Consider the following 21,277-nt stretch of genomic DNA (forward strand, 5'->3'; position numbering starts at 1 on the left):
TTCTGATGGATTTATTGATTTGGAGTGACATGCATGGTTCGATAAAATAGTTGTTTATATTTTTGTTATTTCATACATAGTTTATATATTGTTATATGGGCCTGTAGCAAAATTTGAACTGCAACGCGCCGCTGACATCGGACTTGTTGACTTGACTTAAATCACTGACATTCAGTCTTCAGGTCCATGTCACATGGGCTACCAATCGGAATATAATGGGGTCAGCTGGTCTAGTATGGGGCTCATTGGTGCAGGGGAATGATTCTTGCCTAGGGTTCTTTGATTACCCGGGTAAAACTCCCGGACGGACTCTTCTTTGAAACACTGTTGTCTATCGTTGTATGGAGTGTTTGACAGGCCAATGTTACACAGAATGTAACATGGTCTGCAAGCTTTCTTTGAGGCTCGTTGGTCTAGGGCATGGGTGTCAAACTCATTTTTGTCGCGGGCCACATTGTAGTCAAAGTTTCCCTCGACGGGCCATTATGACTGTCAACCCAAATAAATAAACGCCTCATATTATATACAGTATAAGCTACAAAACAAACTGACAAATAATTGCTTTTTCAAATCAGACTCGTGGAAACTTTTCACATATTTCAAAAATAATTTTAAGAAGATTCTTAAAAGTTCCGACAATTTGCAATGTTAGTATGACATAGATTTAATGCACAATTTGTCGTTGCGGGCCACAGAAAATGATACGGTGGGCCATAACTGGCCCCCGGGCCTCGAGTTTGACACCAGTGGTCTAGGGGTATGAATCTTGCTTTGGGTGTGAGAGGTCTGGGGTTTAACTCCCAGATGATCCCTTCGTTAAAACATTGCTGTTGATCAACTAGCCCCATTTCATCTGAGGTGCATGTCACATGGGCTGTCAATTGAAACGAAACGGGTTGTGTTCATTTACCTTGGGTCTCTTGAATCTGTTGTTTCGATTCTCATCACTTGAATCTGCTGTTAGGGTTTTCCAGGTTATCTTTATCATAGGATTATGTTGGAATGTAGACTGTAATGATTAAATCAATCCTGTCTGGCCCTCACAATGTAATAATTAAATCAATCACGTCTGGCCCTCACAATGCAGAGTCTGTTTCCCACAATAGTGTAAAACACCCCCTGCTCTGATCTTCAGGGGTTCACCAAACCTGTCCACTCCCACCCCCACTCTGTTCCTCCTAATAAATATGCCCTTGCAGGGAGGAGACTTTTAGACTTCATTCCTGTAGCGAGTGAACTCTCCACCTGCAGGTGTCTAAAAGAACTTGCCTGTCTCCTTGTGGTTCTTGCAAAATAAGTTGGAGTAAGCAAATCTCTAACATTTTGGTGCCGAAACCCGGGACCCTCATACCCATCATCTGGCTGACGGAGGACGACGCGCTGTACACCGTCGACGGGCCAGCGTCCACTAGCCGGACCTGGTAAAGAAAGACCTGGGAAGGAAATTTTTCGCTGGGCCAGCATCTTAGGTCTGCCTTCGTCTGACAGAGGTGGATTGACGGGACCCGGCAGTGCAACGAACCAGGGGACAAGTAAGTTAAAGGCTTGAAATTGTGTTGTGTTGTTAAACGCGTAACACATAGAGGTGCACGGGAGATAGCTTGGGTTCAAGTCCCAGTGGAAGAAACAGGCTAAGAAAGGCAGAGCTTCTTTTTCGTTCATCGAAGAAGTGTGTAGACTCTTCTTTGTCTGTTTTTCCGAGCTGAGGGATCTGGCTTGGGTTAAAGTCCCAGTGGAAGGAACGTGCTAAGAAACACGGAGCTTCTTTTTTGTTAATCAAAGAAGGGCGTAGATTTTTCTTTGTATGTTTTTCCAAGCCAAAGAATAGCTTGGGTTCAAGTCCCAGTGGAAGAAACGGGCTAAGAAAAACAGAGCTTCTTTTTCTTAATTGAAGAAGGGCGTAGATTTTTTCTTTTGTCCGTTTTTCCAAAGCTGTTTGGGAGGGTTTTACACCCATCCCTGGATAGGCCTAAAAAAGCGCTGGAGTTTGTGTGATTGAGTGTGTGACTGGTAGGATAAATTGACTAAGAAGCAGTTCTAGCGTTGATCCATGGCAATAAAACAGGCTAGTAATTTGTTGAAAGGTCAATTTAAACCTGCATTGAGGATCCTCAAAGAAAAAAAAATTGAAAAAAAAAAAAAATTGTAAAACCTTAAGCTACTAAAATTAAGATGGGAAATAAAAACGGTAAATCTCTACCTCTTGACGGAGATGAGAAGTACATGGCGAGTAGATTTCTTAATTGCATGCAATATATGCCGAAGTGGAAGAAAAAGTATGGAGTAGAAGGGAAGTTGAGAGTTGAAGTGTGGAAGATAGTAGTTGATGTTTTAGAAGAGAGTGTGGATAAAAAGAAAAATGGACTGAAAAAGAAAACAAAAGAAAGATAATTGGATTGTGCTAAAGTGTGGTTGAAAGCTTCACAAGAGAGAAAAGAACAAATCCAAAAGACAAAAGATAGAAAGATGAAAGGTGATGAGGCTGAGACTATGTTTGTCAGGCCGGAAGACAATGAGGCCGGAGTGCGCAGGCGCACTGCCGCGGCCACGGCTCCCGCCGACGCTGAAGGCGCAGCTCGAGCAGAGGAGCAAGAGGGGCCTTCCGCTCGTACACAAAACTTGTATCCAAGCTTAACAAACCTGCAGCCCCCCCCATATAACAACAAAAGAAGTCAGGGTCACATTACTAGAAGTCCTGTACAAACAAGAAGTTTGACCACTGCTGCTAGATTTTCTCAAAATTTGGACAAGGTTGATGTGTGCCCAATGATACAGGTGCCAAACCCTAATGTAGGGGAAGGCCAACTCCCACATACATATGTTTTCCGGCCATGGACTTTGGAAGAGGCAAGAAAAGCTGTTGAAGGGGTTACCCCTGTTGCTGAAGACCCAGCTATATGGGCAGAGGACATGGCTGGAATTATACATTCCTATAGACTGAATGGACATGAGGCAGGAGAAGCTGCAATGTCCTCCTTGGGAAAAGACTGGGCAAAGGTTAGGGGAAATTATACAGGTAGAAATAATCAAGGGCCTTTTCCCTATCCCGTTGAGGGAAATCAATTGGGAGGGGAGTATGCAGCACAATGGAATGGTCTTGTGCAAAGAGTGCGAACTATATTTCAAAGACGAGCGAATTATGGTCATTTGGCAGGAATAAAACAGAAGCTTGGCGAAGATACTGATGATTTTCGTTTGAGATTTGAAAAAGAATTCAGGGTGCATAGTGGCATCCCATTCAATGATACAGCTGAGAGTGCTTATCAACAACAGCTTAAAAATGCGCTCCTCACTAATTTCCGCCCTGAAATAGGCAACTGGGTGAGGAAACATTTGGTGGAAGTGGATGTTGCAAGTGTGACAACAACTATGCAATGGGCCAGACATGCTGAAAAAGTGATCAAAAAAGGCAAAAGTTCTGATGTATTTCATCTAGATAATGATGATGATGAACTAGATGAAGATACAACAGTCTTCTTCCAAGGGTCCCAGGAGGTTAGAGGGAGAGGTAGAGGCCAACAAGGTCGCAGGCCGCCATATAATTCAAAACCCCCACGAGATTCTGACAACTGTTGGAACTGTGGGAGACGAGGACACTTCGCACGAGAGTGTCGTTTTGCAAAACAATATCAATCAAAGGGTAGAGGAAATAGCAGAGGAGAAGCCAAATTTTTAGCATGACAAGCTTCCTCCTCTTTGACCGCTTATGCTCATACAGAGAAAGAAAGAATAGATGCCCATATGACAGCAAAACATGTCATTGTCAGATTATTAGAATTTTTTTTAGATTTTTAGAAGTCCTGTCCATCCAAGAAGTATGACAATGCTGTTTGTATGCCCAAATTACAAATGACTAGAGCTCAAATTGTGTTACACTGAAGTTAAAATATGCAAATCAAGTGGTAAAGAAATGCAACTTGCTTCTAGAAGATAAATAAATAAAATTAGAATGTGCTGTCCTCGTGTGCATGGGAGGGACCAGCTCATGATCGACCACAGGAAATGGCCAGCCTGTGACGAATCATTGTTGCTGGGAACTACCTTTTGCATGCGAGAGCTGTGCATGTGTGTGCGTATATGTTAAAATGATGAACATTGGCTAAAGTTTTAGTATAAAAAAAAAATTGCTAGACTGTGGTCTATCCAATTTGCACCGCAGAACAGAAATGATTTTGAAAGATAAAAATGAGAGGAAAAAGAAATCTGTTTGCAAGCAGAAACTAATCCACACTAGTCGAGCCCACATGAGAAATTCGAAAAAAAAAAAAAATGACAGAACATGCTTTCAGGAATTGGAAGAAGCTAAATTGTGAATTTAAGATTTTGCAATGCTACATTTAATAGGAATAATTGATTGGTTGTGTTATAAGATTATACAAAATTCTAAATGCAAGCTAAATCTGAGAGATTGGGTTCTTCAAATTTAAAAACAAAGAAAAAATTCAGATTAATTTGCCAGTTGGTTGTTATAGTTAAGTTTTTTTGAATTGGTGGATTGTTCTACCAGGAAACCTGAGTTGAAAATGATATATGAATGTTGTGTGGTGAGCTTGGATGAATTGGGACCAATGTAATAGAAAGACTCCTTTTTGGAGACTGCGTGTGAGATGCAAATGAACATTGATGAATGATAGCCTGAATGAAAAGAAATTACAGGTTGAATGTTAGAAAGAAACACGTAGCTTTTGGATTGATAATTAACTAGAAAAAAACTGGAGAACCAGTAACACATGTAGAAGATGTGTGAACTGAGAAATTGAGAAGCGTTTTGGAAAGAAAGTCAAATTAAATGATGATGGAATCGTATGTAGTAAAGAACGCATTCTCCCAAAAAGTTTGTCAAGGTGTGAGGCATGGGCGTTGCCAAGCCTCAAAAGGGGGGGGAGCGAGTAGGACAGATAGTGGAAGATAGTAATAAGACAACACTTTATGATGAATTTTCGAATACATTTGGTGTTATATTGTGGTAATTTTTTTGTTCTGGTGTAGATAGTTTAGCAACACGAGAGATTTAGAGGTTCAAAAGAAAGACAGTTAAAAGAAAACATTTTTGATTTGGACAATTGCAGGCTAACAGGAACATGAGAAAGATAAGAACTATGAGGTGGGATCCAATTTCATTGGGGAGATTGAGAATTCACAGCACCATACTCTAAGTCACATTTTTGAGCAAGCATGACAATAACATGTGAGAGGTCAAGACATACAGATCAGGGCTTGATGTGGAAAGCAGACCTCGATGAGTTGATTTTCAATAATGATACAGAAGACAACATACTGTCTGATTAAATTGGAACTATAGATAAAATGTAGCTCAAAAAAATAGGATGAGTTGCAGGATTTACGATATAAAAACGAGACCTCTGTTATTAGAAGAATTTGAAGTTTGGTAAACAAACATTACCAGCAAATTGATGGAAGCAGCTACATTTGGAGATAGTCTTACAAGTGTTCAAACCAGCCTGTCATTCTCAGTGTCAGGGCCCCTGAAACCCAATCCGAGTCTTCGCCTGCAGCCGTGAACAACTACAAAATGGTGCCTGGCTCTGAAGCACCTTTGACCTTTGGCGAAGGACAAGAAAAGACTGCTGTTGTGCTTGGAGGAGGACAAGTACACTCTGGAGGAAATACAACATCCTCGGGGACGAGAAAAGACAGTGAAAAGCGGAGGAACTCACAATGATGAAAATTGACTCATTTGAACAATGGACTCATTCAAGAGTGATGGATGGGGTCGCTCTGAAGCAACAACAAAAGAACACCAACTTGATAGGGTGAAGTGCGGCAAAAAGATATGGACTTGGAGTGTCCGACAACCAAATCGCACTCCTTGCTACGGCGTTCCCAAATTTGGTGGAGCTTGGTTCAAAGTGGAAGGGAGGTTCATTGTGCACTGAGTTTGACAGAACTGAGGAGATTTGATAAATAAATAAATAAATAGAAATTTGAAAAATACGTAGGGCTACAGATTATAATCAGAGATTGAACGGATTTGGATAAAACAAATAGGCTAAAACGGTAGGAAACAAGAGCAAGATCTTATATTTTGGCTCATCAAGCTTAAGACGTAGAGGTCGAGTTATATAAATTTTAGAACAGGACATTTGGCAGTCAGGAGGAAGCTAGGTTGCTCAATGTACCTACTCAATACAATAGTAAGGGTTTTTATACCACAGTGGAGGTTGGATGGTCAGAAAGTTAGGTACGTTCAATTTTTGACATTCACACAGTCATGCATAGGAGTCACAAGGCGACAGTTAACAAGACAATGACTGCAATAGGGGCCACCTACGACTGCACCGACATGAAAAAGTAGAAGTGAGAGAGCAGAGTATGGGATTATATGCTAAAACGTCTGCTATACAGTTACCAACAGGAGATTCTATCAAGAGAAGCTACATGAGAGATGGATTAGAATCTCTTTGTCTGCGTGGGTGCGTGTGTGTGTGTGTGTGTGTGTGTGTGTGTGTGTGTGTGTGTGTGTGTGTGTGTGTGTGTGTGTGTGTGTGTGTGTGTGTGTGTGTGTGTGTGTGTGTGTGTGTGTGTGTGTGTGTGTGTGTGTGTGTGTGTGTGTTCACACCCTGTGTGGGTGCGAGCGTGTGAGGACAAAGAAGGCATGGATAAGACAATCTCTTTTAAACCAGGAGGCAATAAATGGGAACGCCCCTGTCATAAATAGTTTTTGGTTAAAGGGAATCATTAGGAAGTGTTCAAACTCTTCCCGCAAACATTCCTATTTGCCAGTTAAATGGGCACTACAATTGACTACGAGAGTTGCAAACAACAGATGAAGAGCAGTCCTTGGCAGATTATATGATCAGGACGCTCAAACTGTGTCAAAGACAAATTTACTGCCGCTTGATCTTTCCTCCTCACAGGTCGACAACCCCATAAATCCAGTAGACTGGGTCTACATCGAGGTCATCAAAGGAAGGAACTGGGCCAGCCACGACGGGAGGGACCATTCCAAGTCTTGCTGACTACACATGTTGCACCCAAGGTTGCAGGACCCACAAATGCATTAACGACGACTGCTCTCCAGGAGGAAACTGGATGGGAGCTTTGGACATCACCGCTGTGTGCCAAGATGAGAGAGCTGTTTTCAAGGTGTAAGGGCTCTACTACCAACATGGCTGCACCATCGGACGGGACCTACTTCAGCCAGAAGTTCAGAGGCACTGCCCCACCTGCATCCTATGAGTGCACGTGCCTGTTCAGTACGGATCATGGTTTTGTGGTCACAGGAGTTGTCCGATGCTGCCTGCCAACTGGACAAGAGTGTGTGCGCCAGTGTGTGTGACAGACCTCACCTACAGACTAGAACATCATCAGCTGACGAAAACACGAGCACATATACAACTTCTTAGACGTGACAGACGTGATAATGATAATGAGACGTGGATTGCGTAGATGCTGTTCTGTTGAGCATGTTTTACAGAAACTTGATGATTTGACCATCGAAAATGCTTCGCAAGTGATGGATACAATGATGTACTGTTTCTGTGTTTTTGTTTTTTATTGATAGCATTCTGGTCGTCTTAGGCAAAGGGACCGTGTAAGAATTTTCCTGCTAATAACATCTGGCCAGCAGGTTTTTCGCTTACACAATAAGTTTGATCTGGGGTATTAAGGTAATGCCTCATCTTCACTGGAAAGTGTTGCTATCATTGTTTGTTGTTTTTATTTTTCCTATTCTTCTTTCTTCATTATACATATATATGTGTTTTTTTCTTACTTGTCTTTGTTGTTTGGGGTAGCATAATCATATGATAAAACAGGAGGGAGATGTTAGGGTTTTCCAGGTTATCTTTATCATAGGATTATGTTGGAATGTAGACTGTAATGATTAAATCAATCCTGTCTGGCCCTCACAATGTAATAATTAAATCAATCACGTCTGGCCCTCACAATGCAGAGTCTGTTTCCCACAATAGTGTAAAACACCCCCTGCTCTGATCTTATCAGAGGCCGGGGGTTCACCAAACCTGTCCACTCCCACCCCCACTCTGTTCCTCCTAATAAATATGCCCTTGCAGGGAGGAGACTTTTAGACTTCATTCCTGTAGCGAGTGAACTCTCCACCTGCAGGTGTCTAAAAGAACTTGCCTGTCTCCTTGTGGTTCTTGCAAAATAAGTTGGAGTAAGCAAATCTCTAACATCTGCCGTCATGTGTCATCCATTGCGCCACTCACCCTACAAGACTGTATCGACTGTAAACTTGTGTGGAAAACTGTCATTGTCCAAAGGAAGGCTGTTTAGCAACAGTGACCAGCAGACAAATTCAACAAGGTCATTTGATTATACCATAACCCGGATTCGAATCGAGCATTAACCACTACACGATCATGGCCTGTACGCAGTAGCGTTAATAAGATGCACATGTTGGCCATGATCGTATAGTGGTTAGTACTCTGCGTTGTGGCCGCAGCAACCCCGGTTCGAATCCGAGTCATGGCACACTCCAATTACTGTGTGGAATTTGTCCCTTTCTTACTATTGCTAAACAGCCATCTTTTGGACAATGACGATTTTCCACACGTTTGCGGTCGATAGCCTTAACTTGTAGGGCGAGTGGCGCAATGGATAAAGCATCATGGCGTATTCAAATAATGTCACCCATTTTTTATTTTTATTTTCATTTTTTGCAAAAGCTTACAAGCCACATATTCCCGTGGGGCTCGTGGAGCAATGGATAACGAACGCATCTGTCTACAGATCAGAAGATTCCAGGACTCCTGGCCAGCTCACATGCCATTTTGTGGTCAACATTAGCTATGTGTAATTTCTGTGAACTATTGGGTTGAAGTAACTCACAGACACTGTCAACCAATAGTCTTTCCAATTTTGTCTCATCTCGAGACTTAGGGATCTTCGGATCTGCGTAGTTATTGGATAGTTCCACCAACATTTTAACATCAACAATCTTTCATGGTCTGCTTGAGTGTCGTGGCTGAAGATCCTAGAGAAAAGACCCTAAACATGCAACTGCATGTTGGCCATAATATAGCATTGAGGCGGCTGCAACCCCAGTTTGAATCTGGTTAATAGCCGAATGAACTTGTTGCAGTTATTTTTTATTCACCCTCAACAGTCTTACGTTGGACCATGACAAATTTACATACACGCAAGCTTACAGAAAATGACAACTTCCCGTGGGGCTAGTGGCTCGTTCCTTGCTCTGAACGGACAGCCAAAACGATTCCTAACACTTACTAATTAAGTCCTAACCAATTCCTGTGTGTGTATGGGGGAGGGGGGGGGGGGGGGGCAAAGGAACCAATCAGATGGCCCGAATCCATGCATGGCCGATGACGGCAGTGATCAACACAGTGATATTTGAGAATTGAAATGAAGTTTATAGGATTTGCAGACAGTGTACAATCATTATTTAAACAAAAGTAGGCAGGCGCATACATTTGGAAACCCCAACAGAAAAATGACATCAATATTTAGTAGTTCCTCCTTTTGCAGAAATAACAGCCTTTGAACCAGTGGTTCTTAACCTGGATTCGGTCAAACTCTAGGGGTTCGGTGAGTCGGTCTCAGGGGTTTAGCAGAGCCTCCCTCCACTGCGGAGGTCCGAACACACCTGATTTATAAATTCGTGATAACGCATATCTGAACTGGTCTCGCAAAGGCAACAGCAGAAGTACTACTGATTTGCTGGTATATCATTTGTCGTGAATTCATGCATTGTGTTGGTTTTATTCTTTCAACAAGGTGGTGTCCATGCACTTCTGCATAAGTTCCGCTCTAGTCTTCTGGCCCAACTCTTTCGTACATATGATGACCATGGAAAGTTCTTTGCGAATGATCAATCTTTGCCTTTCATGTTCATCGGGACTACCCTTTTAATAGGTACCTACACTGTGTATTTGGATAGAGACTGCTGAAAGGGGACACATATATGCCTCGTGAACTACATGCATTACTGCGGGTGAAGAAGAGTGAACAAATAAGTCAGCAGACAAGCTTGCCGATTTATTAGTGCCCAGAAGAGCAGCACTCTGTTCCGTACTGTAACCTGCTAGGTTTGTTCCCGGTTCTTTATCTTTAATGCTCGATATGCTAACAGCAATTACCAAGAGGCAGCCTTCACAGTTTAACTCTTTAATGTATGCCAGAATGATCGATGCACAGCTGTGGAGCCCTTTCTGCCAGATGCGAAAGAAGGTCCCTCTCTCAGCGCCAAGGTTCCTGCTCTTATACTACTCTGGGCCGCCTTCCTGCAAGGAGGCGACTCTGCCTAATCTGTATGATAACGTGTGACCTTGTCGTCTTAACTGAGAGCGAATTCTACATATGTGCAAAGGGTGTCATAGAGAAGAGAAAGCTAATAAAGCAAGAGAAGGGTTGCAGCGATATAACGGCATAGCTCAAGCTACCCAGCTAAACACATGTGCCAAAGAGGCCTATTCTAACAAACCGTTGGTGAGAATGGCTAGAGATAGACTCTTATTGTTCCTCCCCACGGAAATCTTTAGTAAAAGGCGAACGATTTATTCGATCTGAAGAGAAAAAAGAATGAGCTGATAATCTGGGTGAAAACGGGCCACCCCACTGCTGGTCTCACCAAATTCACAGGCGGTCTCACACTCAAATTGCAGCAACCATTCCTTCTAATATAAACAATAGACGTTCATAGATTTACTATACTTAGAAGGCCTCAACCTAAATAGAAGGTTTAAACGAACGAGTATTTTGTGTTCATTAATGTCTTTTTTACTTAAAACATTGTTGGCGCACAGGATTGTAGGTACCTGATCGAACACATTCTTTCAAACAGCGATTGGGCGTCTATTTTGAGTATTGAAGGTAAAAACAGTTGTATGTCTTGGTACGTGTACTTTTGATATCAGAGAATGGGAAATGATCCCATATCTGTGTTTTATTTGAAAACATGTGATTTCATAACGACACAAATCGGGAAAGAAAATACGATTGTAATTTCTCAAATGATTTCTCAAATTTCAGAAGTGCTCTATATCTCTCGTGTCGCAAATAATTGAGGCTTTTGTCGTTGCAGTGGAGGTGAATTTGGAGTGTAATTCACCTCCACTGCGACGGTGGCGTTCGAGATTTGACATTTGAATATAAATCTGTCCGTTACATTCCGATTGGTAGCGAATATGACATGGACCTGAGGACTGCATTTTAGTGATGAACGAATTCTGATTAATATCATAGCCGGTTTGGGCGTGCCCTTTCAGGGTCATATTTTGTTTCTACCGCTGCCTCGTGGCAGCCAGGCCTAAAAAAAGATGGGAACACCTGAGGGAGGGAGTTTCACCAAGATGAATTTGGAAGAACTTTATGAAATAAAGTTGATGTTAAAACATAGGTGGACGTAATGTCTGGAAGCCTGCGTTCAACAGAAGGCTGTTTGGCAACAGTGAACAACGGACAAATTCAGCAAGGTAATTTACTGACGCCATGACCCAGATTCGTTCCGGTGATGCTACGGCCACAACACTATACGATCATGACCAATATGCAATCGCATACAATAAGTTTAGGGTCTTTTCTTTAGGATCTTCAGCCAAGACACCCATGAAAGAATGTTGATGTTAAAATGTCGGTGGAACTATCCAACTGTGCAGATCCGATGATCCCAAAGATTTGGGGTGAGACAACATTGAAAAAACGTTTTGCTTTGTTTACAGTGTCACTTATTTTGTGGCTTACCTTTTCTTCGTTACACATCTAAAGTATCGTATCATTTTACCTTGCGGCTTATACTACACCGTACATACCATATCACGTCGCCTATTCAACTCATGCATGAGATGCGATCGCTGAAATATTTAGGCGATGGGTTGCTACTCCATTGTGCTCTCCACTCATCATTTCATATCACATCCTCGTCGGTTTCACATTCACATCCAAAGTATCTTGGCACAACATACGTAACATGACTTATCAACACAAGACGAGGTGGCCGAGAGGTTAAGGCGATGGATTGCTAATTCGTTGTGCTCTGCACGCATGGGTTCAAATCCCATCCTTGTCGAAGGCTTGCTTTGAGAGAATATTTGCCACAAACTAAACAGGAAAGAGGGTTCTTACCTGTGTATGTGTTTTGAACTGTCGCTTCTCTGAGAATCTTTGACCACAAACTGAGCAGGCAAAAGGTTTTTCTCACCAGTGTGGGTTCTTGTGTGTCTTTTGAAGTTTCCCATCTCTGAGAATCTTTGGCCACAAACTGAGTAAGAAAAAGGCTTTTCACCTGTGTGTGTTCTTACATGTGTTTCTAAATTTACCTTCTGAGAGAATCTTTGGCCACAAACTGAGCAGGAAAAAGGGTTCTTACCAGTGTGGGTTGTTGTGTGTCTTTTCAAGCTTCCTTTCTCTGAGAATCTTTGGCCACAAGCTGAGCAGGAAACATTTTTTTCACCTGTGTGTGTTCTTCCATGTGTTTTTAAGTTTACCTTCTGGGAGAATCTTTGAAATTCTGCTGGAATGTAATGGGGTCAGCTGGTCTACTATGGGGCTCATTGGTGCAGGGGAATGATTCTCGCCTAGGGTTCTTTGATTGCCCGGGTTAAACTCCCGGACGAGCTCTTCTTTGAAACACTGTTGTCTATCGTTGTGTGGAGTCAAAGTCAAAGTCAAAGTCAGCTTTATTGTCAATTTCTCCACATGCCAAAGACACACAAAGAAACCGAAATTTCGTTCCCCCCTATCCCACGGTGACAAGACATGGCTCACAACAGACAAACAAGTAAACAAGTATAACAAAAGCGTGCTGAATAAATAATGAATAAATAACACAACAATAATAAATAAATAAATAAATAAATAAATAAATAAATAAATAAATAAATAAATAAGAGGAGCAGAAAAAAAAGGAGCAAGTGCGCGTACAGCAGACATTCCCGAAAATAGCGCAACAGTGCCGCACGCTACGCAGAAGGGGGTAGCGAGTTCAGGGCCCTAACAGCCTGGAGAAAGAAGCTGTTGGCGAGTCTGGTGGTGCGGGAGCGCAGGCTCCTGTACCTCTTCCCAGAGGGCAGAAGGTCAAACAAAGAGTGAGCCGGGTGACTCACATCTCTGGCAATCGAGGTTGCCTTGCGGGCGAGATGGGAGGTGTAAATGTCCTTCAGGGAGGGGAGCGAAGCACCAATAGTCTTACCAGCCGTATTCACTATGCGCTGCAGGGCCTTCAAGTTCTGTTCAGTGCAGTTACCACCCCAGACAGCGATGCAACTGGTGAGGACGCTCTCAATGGTGCCATGGTAGAATGTAGACAGGACTGCCTGAGGAGCACATGCACGCCTGAGCTTCCGCAGGAAGTACAGGCGGCGCTGAGCTTTCTTTGCCAGTGACGAGGTGTTTGCGGACCAGGAGAGGTCCTCACTGATGTGCACCCCCAGGAACTTGGTGCAGCTCACCCTCTCCACCACAGCACCGTCGATGATCAGCGGCAGGTGTGTTGTGTGACCCTTCCGGAAGTCAACAATGATTTCCTTGGTCTTATTGACGTTCAGCAGGAGGTTGTTGTCCCTGCACCACGTGGTCAGAAGGTCAACTTCCGACCTGTACCGAGTCTCGTCGCCTTTCGTGATGAGACCCACCAGAGTCGTGTCGTCAGCAAACTTCACTATGTGGTTGTCGCTGTAGGTCGCAGTGCAGTCATGCGTCAGCAGGGTGAAGAGCAATGGACTGAGCACGCAGCCCTGGGGGGCCCCCGTGCTCAGCGTGATGCTGGCGGAGATTTTGTCGCCAACACGCACCACCTGAGGCCTCTGACAGAGGAAGTCCAGTATCCAGTTGCAGAGGGAGGTACTGAGGCCCAGCTCATCGAGTTTGCAGATGAGTCGCTGCGGCACAATGGTGTTGAAGGCAGAGCTGAAGTCCACAAACAGCAACCTCACATATGAGTCCTTTCTCATATGACAGGCCAATGTTACACAGAATGTACCATGGTCTGCAAGCTTTCTTTGAGGCTCGTTGGTCTAGGGCAGGGGTGTCAAACTCATTTTTGTCGCGGGCCACATTGTAGTCAAAGTTTCCCTCGATGGGCCATTATGACTGTCAACCCAAATAAATAAACGCCTCATATTATATACAGTATAAGCTACAAAACAAACTGACAAATAATTGCTTTTTCAAATCAGACTCGTGGAAACTTTTCACATATTTCAAAAATAATTTTAAGAAGATTCTTAAAAGTTCCGACAATTTGCAATGTTAGTATGACATAGATTTAATGCACAATTTGTCGTTGCGGGCCACAGAAAATGATACGGTGGGCCATAACTGGCCCCGGGCCTCGAGTTTGACACCAGTGGTCTAGGGGTATGAATCTTGCTTTGGGTGTGAGAGGTCTGGGGTTTAACTCCCAGATGATCCCTTTGTTAAAACATTGCTGTTGATCAACTAGCCCCATTTCATCTGAGGTGCATGTCACATGGGCTGTCAATTGAAACGAAACGGGTTGTGTTCATTTACCTTGGGTCTCTTGAATCTGTTGTTTCGATTCTCATCACTTGAATCTGCCGTCATGTGTCATCCATTGCGCCACTCACCCTACAAGACTGTATCGACTGTAAACTTGTGTGGAAAACTGTCATTGTCCAAAGGAAGGCTGCTTAGCAACAGTGACCAGCAGACAAATTCATCAAAGTAATTTGATTATACCATAACCCGGATTCGAATGGAACACAACCATTAACCACTACACGATCATGGCCTGTATGCAGTAGCGTTAAATAAGTTGCGCATATTGGCCATGATCATATAGTGGTTAGTACTCGGTGTTGTGGCTGCAGCAACCCTGGTTCGAATCAGGGTCATGGCATACTCAAATAACTATGTGGAATTTGTCCCTTGCTCACTATTGCTGAACAGCCATCTTTTGGACAATGACGATTTTCCTCACGTTTGCGGTCGATAGCCTTAACTTGTAGGGCGAATGGCGCAATGGATAAAGCATCATGGCATATTCAAATAATGTCACCCATTTTTTTTTTGTTTTTCATTTTTGCAAAAGTGTTACACACAAGTTTATAAGCCACATATTCCTGTGGGGCTCGTGGAGCAATGGATAACGCATCTGTCTACAAATCAAAAGATTCCAGGACTCCTGGCCAGCTCACATACCATTTTGTGGTCAACATTAGCTATGTGTAATTTATGTGAACTTTTGGGTTGAAGTAACTCACAGACACCATCAAAAAATAGTCTTTCCAATTTTGTCTGATCTCAAGTCTTAGGAATCATCGGATCTGCGTAGTTATTGGATAGTTCAACCAACATTTTAACATCGACATTCTTTCATGGTCTGCCTGGGTGTCGTGGCTGAAGTTCCTAGAGAAAAGACCCTAAACATGCAACTGCATATTGGCCATAATATAGCAATGAGGCGGCTGCAACCCCAGTTTGAATCTGGTTAATAGCAGAATAAACTTGTTGCAGTTATTTTTTATTCACCCTAAACAGTCCTACGTTGGACCATGACAAATTTACATACACACAAGCTTACAAAAAATGACAACTTCCCGTGGGGCTAGTGGCTTGTTTCTTGCTCTGAACAGACAGGCAAAACGATTCCTAGCATTTACTAATCAAGTCCTAACCAATTCCTGTGTGTATGGGGGGGCAAAGGAACCAATCAGATGGCCCGAATCCATGCATGGCGGATGATGGCAGTGATCAACACAGATATTTGAGAAGTGAAATGAAGTTTATAGGATTTGCAGACAGGGTGCAATCATTATTTAAACAAAAGTAGGCAGGTGCATACATTTGGAAACTCCAACAGAAAAATGACAGCAATATTTAGTAGATCCTCCTTTTGCAGAAATTGTTAAGGATCGGACAGTACAGCCAAGTGCGTAACGACGGACTTTATTTGAAGGGGATGATGGGAACAGCTGGCGCTGGAGCGGCGATCGGGCTGGAGAGGACAACGATTCTGCGAGGGTTTCGAGTAGTCAAGTGAGTCAATTCTCTCCGGGAATGATGAGCGAAGCAGCATCAAGGGACAGACTGGCACTCGGGTCTGCGCTGGCAGCGCTGATATAGCGCTGTCCATGAACCCGTGGCAGGTGACGGTGATCCCACTGACAGGGGGGCGTGGTCCCGTCGCAGGTGGCACCAGCACGTGACAGAAATAACTGCCTCTAAACCAGTGGTTCTTAACCTGGATTTGGTCAAACTCTAGGGGTTCGGTGAGTCGGTCTCAGGGGTTCAGCAGAGCCTCCACTGCGGAGGTCCGAACACACCAGATTTATAAATTCGTGATAAAGCATATCTGAACTGGTCTCGCAAAGGCAATAGCAGAAGTCACACCGATTTGGTGGTATGTCATTTGTCGTGAATTCATGCATTGTGTTGGTTTTATTCTTTCAGCAAGGTGGTGTTCATGCACTTCTGCATGAGTTCCGCTCTATTCTGGCCCAACTCTTTCGGTGCAGCCGTTGTACATATGATGACCCTGGAAAGTTCTTGGCGAATTATCCATCTTTGCCTTTCATGTTCATCGGGTCTACCATTTTAATAGGTATCTACACTGTGTATTTGGATAGAGACTGCTGAAAGGGGAAGCATATATGCCTCGTGAACTATATTTATTACTGCGGGTGAAGAAGAGTGAACAAATAAGTCATCAGACAAGTTTGCCGATTTATTAGTGCCCAGAAGAGCAGCACTCTGTTCCGTACTGTAACCTGTTAGGTTTGATCCCAGTTCTTTATCTTTAATGCTCGATATGCTAACAGCAATTACCAAGAGGCAGCCTTCACAGTTTAACTATTTGATGTATGCCAGAATGATCGATGCACAGCTGTGGAGCCCTTTCTGCGAGATGCGAAAGAAGGTCCCTCTCCCAGCGCCAAGGTTCCTGCTCTTATACTACTCTGGGCCGCCTTTCTGCAAGGAGGCGACTCTGCCTAGCCTGTGTGATGACGTGTGACCTTGTAGTCTTAACTGAGAGCGACTTCTACATATGTGCAAAGGGTGTCATAGAGAAGAGAAAGCTAATAAAGCAAGAGAAGGGTTGCAGCGATATAACGGCATAGCTCAAGCTACCCAGCTAATCACATGTGCCAAAGAGGCCTATTCTAACAAACCGTTGCTGAGAATGGGTAGACGGGGAAGCCTGTAAGTGAGTCCGTCACTCGCATACTCCATCGCTTCTCGGCCTTTTGGCTAAAATCAAGTGTAGTCTCGGTTCTTGGGTTTGAGGGATTAAGAGAGCTGATCATAGAAGAGAGAATTTTAACCATAAAAGTGGTGCCAAAGAGGCCTATTCTAACAAACCGTTGGTGAGAATGGGTAGAGATAGACTCTTATTGTTCCTCCCCACGGAAATCTTTAGTAAAAGGCGAAAGATTTATTCCATCTGAAAAGAAAGAGAGATCTGATAATCTGGGTCAAAACGGGCCACGTCACTGCTGGTCTCACCAAATTCACAGGCGGTCTCACACTCAAATTGTAGCAACCAGTCCTTCTAATACAAACAATAGACGTTGATAGATTTACTATACTTACAAGGACTCAACCTAAATAGAAGGTTTAAACAAGTATTTTGTTTTCATTAATGTCTTTTTTACTTTAAACATCTTTGGCGCACAGGATTGTAGGTACCTGATCAAACCTTCTTTCAAACAGCGTCACCTATCGATTGGGCGTCTATTATGAGTATTGAAGGTAAAAACAGTTGTATGTCTTGGTACGTGTACTTTTGGTATGAGAGAATGGGAAATGATCCCATCTCTGTGTTTTATTTGAAAACGTGTGATTTCATAACTTTATTCAAATCGGGAAACAAAATACGATCGTAATTTCTCAAATGATTTCTCAAATTTCAGAAGTGCTCTATATCTCTCGTGTCGCAAATAATTGAGGCTTTTCTCGTTGCTGGCATGGTTTGGAGTGTAATTTACCTCCACTGTGATGGTGGCGTTCGATATTTGACATTTGAATATAAATCTGTCAATTTACTTTAGAAAGTAAATGTTGTTTTCTAGAAATCTATACTGAGATGTATGAGGAACAACAATCGGGCGTATTCTTAAAAAGACAGACCTACAGCCGACAAAAAGGTTTTGATACGTTCATATCATATGACGAGTCAGGAACGTGGTAATTCCATATTATTTTGCATTGACTAATTTGGTTAATACAGTTTAGCAAGCAAATGCACAGTTCCATAGTACAGTTAATAACATGCTCAAAAGCATTCAGTGTGTCACAGCACCGCAGACCTAAACTCCATGTACGTACGACTGCGTGTGATTTTTGTTTTAATCAGAAAGACCAGGGGAGAGCGCGAACGCAGTCCACGACTGTTGTGTTTATACGGAGTAGAGATGAACACGAATGCAACTTCTTTATTCAGCAACTTTTTATTTTCTCCCCACTCATGTCTTACATAGCAGTACAATGCCCCTGGCGCACCACAGAGCCCCCAACTGTCAACATTATTTGAGACCTCCAATAACAAACTATAGAATATTATAGTTTCAACATACGATAATACCACATCTCCCTTTTTCCAGGGATCATAGGGTAGACTGCCTTTGTCTCGTCAGACCTTAGAGCAGTGGTTCTTAACCTGGGTTCGATCGAACCCTAGGGGTTAGGTGAGTCGGCTTCAGGGGTTCGGCAGAGCTGGTATGTCATTGCCCCGCCCCCGCCCCGCTACCCCCCCCCCCGCCCCCCCGCCCACGGATGGCTGAACACACCTGAATATCGTGTAAATTCGTGATAACGCATATCTGAACTGTTCTTGCAAAGGCAACAGCAGAAGTCACACTGATTTGCTGGTATGTCATCCCCCCCTATATAGAGGGGTTCGGTGAATGTGCACATGAAACTGATGGGGTTCGTTTAACTCGCCCCCCAATTAGGGGTTTGTTGAATGCACATATGGACCTGATGGGGTTCGGTACCTCCAAAAAGGTTAAGAACCACTGCCTTAGAGGATTATTCTGCCTCTTGTGTAGAAAGGTCTGTTCCTAACTTTTGCCAAGGTCTTTCAGGGCACCCTGATGGCACGAGTGCCTCTTTTGGGTTGTGTCGCTCTTGTATGCATGTCCTGCAGTTCAGTACCATTTTGTTCACTTGCTGGCTGAGTCCCGGCCACCACACAGATTGACGTGCACGTGATTTACATTCCAGGACACCTAAGTGTCCTTCGTGTAATTTGAACAGCACGTCGTTCCTCATTGCGGAAGGTATTACCAGTCGTGTGTCCTTTAGCATCTTTCACTGTTAATGTGGCTCGCTCCGGCCAGTCATTTTTTAGCGCTGGTTCCTGTTTTGCATGTGCTGGCCATCCTTCCATGCACATGGTCATGACACGCGAGCAGACACTGTCGGCTTTCAACTGCTCTTTCAGGTTTTCTGTATATGATGAGCTGACAGGTAGACTCTCAGTGACACAGTCCACAAATATGTTTGTGCTCTCCATCAGCTCCTGGTCATCAGTGGACATGCGTCATTTTACAGGTTGCACGTGAAAGTGTGTCTGCTGTCCAAAGCGACTTTCCTGGTACGTGCACGATGGAGTATGAGTAGCGCATCACCCTCATCCTGAAACCCTGGATTCTCTGTGGCAAAAGATCCAGTGCTTGGGCTCCAAGCAGGATGAGAAGGGGTTTATGGTCGGTCTCCAGGCAAAACTCCTTTCCAATGAGGAAATCCCGAAACCGTTCACAGGCCCATGTGAGGCCCATGTGAGGCCCAGAGCTTCCTTCTCCACCTGTGTGTATCGTTGCTCAGTTGGAGTGAGTGACCGTGATGCGTAAGACACAGGCTTCCATCCTTCCCCTCATTTCTGAAGAATTACGCCCCCCAACCCATATGATGATGCATCAGCAGATACTTTGGTGTCTCTGCCCGGGTCATACATAGCCAGCACCGGAGGAGAGGACAGAGCTTTCTTTAGGTCTTCAAATGCTGCTTTTGTCCTTTTGGGGCACGACCACCATGCCGGCACACCAATCAGTTGGCTCCTTCACCCGACTAATGACGCCCAGAGCTTCCATGCGCTGGAGCTCTCTCTTGACTTCACCCACCAGTGGTAGTGGAATCCTCCTGGTTTTTTTTACTGAATATGGCACGGCACCTGGCTTGACCTTTATGGTGTATGTTTGTTGTAGCTAACCCAGACCGCTGCGCAACTTGGGGTAACTTGCCTTGAAAGTCTCCATGTCTATGCTGTCGACTCGGATAAGCAAGCCAAGAAATGTGCTCTGGTTTTGATCAATATATCAGTGTTTTTTTTCATTTGCCGTTCTCATCCCTGATGTTTAGCTCTGCTTCAAAATGAGGCTTGTCATCTTTCTGTGGCAACTGTGATTTTTTTCTGTGGCTCATCACCTGACACCTACCCACAGTTTGCGGTGTATTTGTCTCCCTAGACTCAATATATATATTTGTGTGTGTATATATAAACAGTGATCTCCAAGAACCACCATCATGTGTTTTTTTTTTTAACAACGATTACTTCTAGAACATTCCTTGAAAATAATACGTCCTCATCAGTGAGTTGTTTTAGAACAGGCCTGTCGGCTACTCATGTGGTAGTTGGGGGCTGCCTTTTGCCGATGGGCACAACTGTAGTGAATGCAAACTTCCTGTGTTGCAGAGAAGAACCAGCGGACACACATAGTCATTGCTTTTCTTTTTGTACCTTTAATCAGAAATCTGCTATTGGCTGTAATGAAGATTTGGCACACAAAACGTACCTATATTCCTGGACTTGGACTCGGTCGGACTCTGTCATTTTTGCCGGACTCGGACTCAGACTCGGTGCTGATTTTGACCGAGTCCACCGAGTCCGACAATAAAAAAATCACGTTCAATTTTATTTTCATCATGCTGCTCAGAATGCGAGTAGGAATACTGTCCACAGCCCTGCTTACGATCAATGCGGCCACGTTGAGTTGCACTTAGGCTAATGTTTACATTATGTACCAATGTCAAGGACGATTATGTCACCCAGCTTATATCATTGATGTGTTTCGATAGTTGTGGGGTCGTCACTAATTATTTGTGTTTAGATAAATGTCTGAGCTATAATGGTGTAATTAATGATTAAAAAATATTATCTTACATGTCCCGTGTTTCAGAATGGTTATTTAATTGGGCAAGAGTGTTTTCAAGCGTTTTGCCTCATGCCAATGGCACTCAGGGCTAAGGGTGGGCTTCAATGACCATTTTTGTAAAGCCACGCATTTAATACCATGTCAAATAATATATTAGAGTGTAGGTTATGTTCCAATGTATCCACTTCTATCGGTTAAATTGTCAACCGTACATTTATGAC

At 43.5% G+C, this 21,277-nt stretch overlaps 2 non-coding genes across 2 annotated transcripts; both read right to left on the reverse strand.

The window, feature by feature from the left end:
- Positions 1-10,416: 10,416 nt before the first annotated feature.
- Positions 10,417-10,528, reverse strand: LOC125966055 (U5 spliceosomal RNA). The gene has a single exon (XR_007480033.1). It is a non-coding gene; the product is annotated as a U5 spliceosomal RNA (small nuclear RNA).
- A 6,724-nt stretch (positions 10,529-17,252) lies between these two features.
- LOC125966046 (U5 spliceosomal RNA) lies at positions 17,253-17,362 on the reverse strand. Its single transcript, XR_007480025.1, has one exon. It is a non-coding gene; the product is annotated as a U5 spliceosomal RNA (small nuclear RNA).
- Positions 17,363-21,277: the final 3,915 nt, after the last annotated feature.

Source organism: Syngnathus scovelli, unplaced genomic scaffold, assembly GCF_024217435.2.
Source record: "Syngnathus scovelli strain Florida unplaced genomic scaffold, RoL_Ssco_1.2 HiC_scaffold_30, whole genome shotgun sequence".
Classification (NCBI taxonomy): domain Eukaryota; kingdom Metazoa; phylum Chordata; class Actinopteri; order Syngnathiformes; family Syngnathidae; genus Syngnathus; species Syngnathus scovelli.